Below are 6000 nucleotides of genomic sequence, written 5' to 3' on the forward strand. Positions count from 1 at the left end.
TGACAATCAGCTGATTGATAAGTATATACAGACCAAGCATTTGGAGGACACTCACAAGTGAACAGTGCACTGGTGATATCTCCTCATATGATGATGAAACATTTGCAAATGGGTTGCCAAGGTCAGAGAACAACTCAACCAAACCAAAGCCATATTGCTTGTGTATCTGACATAGACTTTAGAAGCAAGTACATGTTTCTGTCACAGATTGTGATTGCCAGGTGGAAAGCAGGGAAAAAAAGTTGCAGGTGCGCTCAAAGCTTCCTTGAAGAAATGCAATAATCTCACTGACTCTTGGGAATCCCCAGCCTTTGTGGCTATTGAAGGTGAAGGTGGAGAATAAACAATTGAGACCAACTGAGTTCAAGAGCCACGAGGTAATGTCACAGTTCTAGAAACCGCTGGTTAGATCACACTTGGAATATGGTGTTCAGTTCCAGCTGACTCATTATAGGAAAGATGTAGAATCTTTAGACAGGCTGTGGAGGAAATTTACCAGGATGATGCTTGGTTAGAGAGCGTGCCTAATGAGGCTCTCCACTTGGCATTCGGTCACCTGGACAAAAGTCATATCTAAGTAAGGCTGTTTTTATTGATTACAGCTCAGCGTTCAACACCATTATATCTTCAGTTCTAATCAACAAGCTCCAAAACCTCTGAGCCTCTGTACTTCTCTCTACAACTAGATCCTTGACTTTCTCAACTGGATTCTACAGTCTGCGCGGATGTGCTCAAAGCTTCCTTGAAGAAATTCAATAATCCCACTGACTCCTGGGTATCCCCAGCCTTTGGAAATACATTAACATTTATTCCTCGCTGACAATCAACACTGGCACACCTCAAGGATACATCTTGGTCCACTGCTTTACTCTCTCTACACCCAGAATTGTGGGTAGGCACAGCTCAATTATCATCTATGAATTTGCTGATGACACAACTATTGCTGGCGGAGTTTCGGATGAAGACGAGGAGGCATACTAGTGCAAAATAGATTGGCTGATTGAGCGGAGTCACAACAACAACCTTGCACTCAACATCAGTAAAACCAAGGGATTGATTATGGACTTCAGGAAGGGGAAGTCAAGGGACTACACACCAGTGTAAACATCTCTGAAGATTTACCCTGGGTGCAACACATTGATGCAGTTACAAAGAAGACATGACAGTGGATATATTTCATTAGGAGCTTGAGGAGATTTGATATGTCCCCAAAGACTCACAAGTTGCTACAGATGTAGCATGGAGAGCCCCCTAACTGGTTGCATCACCAGCTGGTATGGAAGATCAGAAAAAGCTGCAGAATGTTGTACACTCAGACAACTCCATTATGGGCACTAGCCTCCTCAGCATCCAGGACACCTTCAAAAGCCAATGCCTCAGAAAGATGGCGTCCATCACTAAGGACCTTCATCAGCAAGGGCATGCCATCTATCACACAGGAGATGCAGGAGCCTGAAGACACACACAGTGTTTCAGTACACGCACATCAAAGTTGCTGGTGAATGCAGCAGGCAAGGCAGTATCTCTAGGAAGAGGTACAGTCAACGTTTCGGGCCGAGACCCTTCGTCAGGACTAACTGAAAGAAGAGATAGTAAGAGATTTGAAAGTGGGAGGGGGAGGGGGAGATCCAAAGTGATAGGAGAAGACAGGAGGGGGAGGGATGGAGCCAAGAACTGGACAGGTGATTGGCAAAGGGGATATGAGAGGATTATGGGACAGGAGACCCAGGAAGAAGGAAAAGGGGGAGGGGGGGAAAGACCCAGAGGATGGGCAAGGGGTATAGTCAGAGGGACAGAGGGAGAAAAAGGAGAGAGAGAGAAAGAATGTGTGTATATAAATAAATAATGGATGGGGTACGAGGAGGAGGTGGGGCATTAGCGGAAGTTAGAGAAGTCAATGTTCATGCCATCAGGATTTCAGGAACTGCCTTTTCCCTCTGCCATCAGATTTCTGAATGGACAATGAACCGATGAACACCACCTTACTAACTTTTTCTTCTCTCTTTGCACTACTTATTTAGCTAAATTTTTAATTTACAGACACACACACACACACACACACACACACACACACCCACCCACCCACCCACTTGTAGGCAAGAGCTGATGTTTGACTCCATTTCGCTGATTAAAGCTTCCATTGTTTGCCGATTAAAGCTAGGAGGGAGATTGAAATATCAAAGCGAATGTGGAAGGTGAGTGCCGGCTGCCTGCATTTTGATCGCTGGTGGGATCGCTCTGCCATGGAGAGGGGAGGCTGCCTTTTGATTGCTTGTGGGATTGCTTTTCTATGGAGAGGGAAACGCCTGCCTCTGGGCCCAGAGGACGTTACCCAGGTACCCAGGTTTTCGGCATTTTGGATATGGACTTGGACTATAGACGTTTTTTCAGTCTTATAGTTTTTTATATTCTGCAGTTCTCATTTTTTGAGTGTGGGGGAGGGGATTTTGGGGGTCAATATGCCTTTTCTGTTTTAGTTTGTTTTTGTGCAGGGAAGAAGAATTTGAAGGTTTATGATCATACTGCTATTCTTTACTTTATTGGTTTAGTGGCTATATGGAGAAGAAGAATTTCAGAGTTGTATACTTTGATAATAAAATAAACCTTTGAACCTTTTTGAACCTTTAAAATAATAGGAGGCATAGACCAAATGGACAACCAGAGACTTCTTCGCTGGACAGAAATGGCTAATAGGAGAGGGGCATAATTTTAAGTTAATTAGGGGTGGGTGATATTGGTTTTTTTTATTACATAGAGAATTGTGGGTGTGTGGAACATGTTGCTGAGGGGGTAGATGCAGATGCATTGTGGACATTTAAGAGATACTTAGGTAGGGACACGGATGATAGAAAAATAGACGGTTATGTAGGTAGGAAGGGTTGGGTTGATTTGAGAGTAGATTAAAAGGTTGGCACAACATCATGAGTTGAAGGGCCTGTGCTGTGCTGTACTGTTCCAAGTTCTATGTTTATATTGATAACTTTGAATGGCTGCATACAGACAGAAGGAAGGCAAGAGATTCATCCACCTGTGACATCACTACCTTCTGTCCCATCTTTGGAAAAGTTCCCACATTTGCCTCATCAGTGACCTCCAACCCTCAGAACTGAAGTGGAAGCACGATGTTCTCAATGCAAAGGGACTGCTGAAGGAAATGAAGCCAAGTTAGTTAGCAGGAGTGGCAGTACGCCTAAGCAAGTTCCTTCTTTTCTTGAATTGGCACTTTTCAATTTGGTTACAGGAGAGGACCTGGAATAATCTTATCTCATCAAAAGATCTGCTTTCTCAACAGTCATGGTAAAACTATTTTGTTTTTTTGGCAAAAACAAAATGTATTGTCTGTCAGTTTTTGTATGTAGTTTTTCACTGATTCTATTGAATTTCTTTGTAATGAAATTTGTTGTTTTGCAGCAACAGTACAGTGCAATACATTAAAAAAATCCTATAAGCTACTGCAAGGAATACACGTAACAATTAAATTAAATAGAGCAAAACGAGAGCAAAAGATAGCGAGGTAGTGTTCATGGGTTGGTTCATTGTCTATTTAGAAATCTGATGGTGCAGGGGAAGAAGCTGTCCCTAAAACATTGAGTGTGTGGCTCTTGTACCTCCTTGTTAACAGTAGCGATGAGTGGAGGGCATTTCCCGGGTGACGGGGGTCCTTAATGATGGATGCCACCTTTTTGAGGTATCACCTTTTGATGATGTTCTTGATGTCAGGAGGCTGGTGCCCATGATGGATCTGGCTGTTTTTGCAACCCTCTGCAGCTTATTTCGATCCTGTGCAGTGGCCCCTCCATGGACAGTGATGCAACCAGTCAGAATGCTCTCCACGGTATAACAGTAGAAATTTGCTAGCGTCTTTAGTGACATACCAAATTGATTGATTGGAAATAACTATTGACAAGCAATTTTTATTTCAGAACTGGACTTCAGAGAAAAGTGAGACGAACCGGAGATCAATAATTTGACTGTTGAAAACATGGTGCAAGTATTTCGATTGCACTGTGATAACAGCACAAGTAAATAAAGCAGCACAAGTCATTGTTGACAACCATCCCTTTTCAGGTTTTTCTCACCAGAGAAGTTACTGTCCACATTGGTTTAGCATTCAGTTGCAGACTGCTTTTCTGGATTGTTCCACCTCAGACTTTTGATAAATTTATACCTTCTTATGTTTGTGTTGTTAGAGCATATTCTGGACTTGGGATATTTAGCAAAATATTAACCAGCAACTAACTTCAGTATCCAGTCTTTAGATCTGAACAAGAACTGTAGATTAAATTAAAAATTTAAATTGTGAAGAGCTGTTAATTGAAAACAAATACAATGCAGATTAGCATTCCTTTTGCTGTCTAGAGCGTTTGGTGCGAAGGAAGCGTGAAAGTTATATGTAATTCAAAGGAAGTGTTGTAGATACTTTGTAAATATAGAATCGTCCTTTGATCTGCATCATATAAAAAATATCATGTCTTGTTGGGTCGAGCAGGCCTCTTCCTCCGAAAGTGTCTCAATATGATGCCTTCTGCATTTCATTTTGTCAAATAACAAGCTGCTTCATATCTACCAGCTGTGTTTCTCCAGTGACTATGTTCACGCTACAACAGGGCGACGTGTAGCACTAATCTCTAATTGTAAACTAATACGCACTCATGATAGGTAGACACAACTGATGCCTTTTAAAGTTACTCCCCTTCAACCATCAGGCTGCTGAATCAGTGTGGACAACTTCACTCACCTCAATATTAAACTGATTCCAAAATCTACAAACACACTTTTAAGGAACTTACAATTTGTGTTCTCGGAATTATTTATTTATTTATTTATAATAATAAATTTTTTTTGCATTTGCAGTTTCTCTTCTGTTGCACATTGTTTGCTTGTCAGTCTTTGTATGCAGTTTTTAATTGATTCTGCTGTGTTTCTTTGTTCCACTATGAATGCCTGCAAGGAAATGAATCTCATGGTAGTATATTCAAAGATTCGAAGATTCAAAGTACATTTATTATCAAAGTATGTATACAGAATACAACTCTGAGATTTGTCCTCCTGCAGGCAGCCACAAACCTAAGAAACACCATGGAACTCATTTAAGAGAACATCAAAAACCCAATGCATGAAAAAAGAACAAATCGTGCAAACAGCAAAAAACGAGCGGACAACACATGGAATATCAAACATCAAACCAGGAGTCCAGTGGTATTTAGTTTAGTTCAGTTCAGTGCCGCGCCGCGAGCCTACTGCAGGCTGCAGGGCAGAGCACTCTTCACTGAAGTGCCCAGTCCGTCTCGATTGTCCCAATCAAACTGCTCTGAAACAGCCAAACAAGAGTAACCAGAATCCAGGAACAGATGCAACATGAACCATAAAGTTCCCCCAAAACATATATGTAATAATAAATTTACTTTGAACTTTGGACATTGATGCCATAAACTGAATTCCAGAGAGTTCCAAATACAGATTTGAAGGTCTAAGCACCAACTGTTAGTAGGAGGCATGGTGTAAGTGTGCATCTAGATAACTTCTTTAATGAAAACTCCTTGAAGAAAACCGGATGAAGAAATCCCCAAATGAAAATGATGAGAAGTAATAATGGCAAAGATATGCTCAAATTGACAACGGTTTAGGCTCTATTGTGCTGTCTGCTAGATCCTATCCAATTGATTCCACACTTTACTTACAAACTTGCATCCCCTATCTTCCTTATTTCTGTCTCCAGTCAGAGTAGATTTTGTTTCCTTAGTCTCTGTAGTTAACTGATTTAGAATTGAAACCATTCACGCTGCAATTACTGAATCCTTTCACTGTGTATAATTTTCATAAGTATAGTGACCACAACTGGGCATAACACTGTCTTACACTATTAGACAACATGCACTGAATGATTCAATTCATGTAGCAGAACATTCCTAGGAGCATTTAACCATTACCATATGCTATGATATTTCCATTAGTTGGTCAACTATAACACAAAGATTCTAATCATCTTGTCCATTTTAG

Source organism: Mobula birostris, chromosome 11 (assembly GCF_030028105.1).
Source record: "Mobula birostris isolate sMobBir1 chromosome 11, sMobBir1.hap1, whole genome shotgun sequence".
Classification (NCBI taxonomy): Eukaryota; Metazoa; Chordata; class Chondrichthyes; order Myliobatiformes; family Myliobatidae; genus Mobula; species Mobula birostris.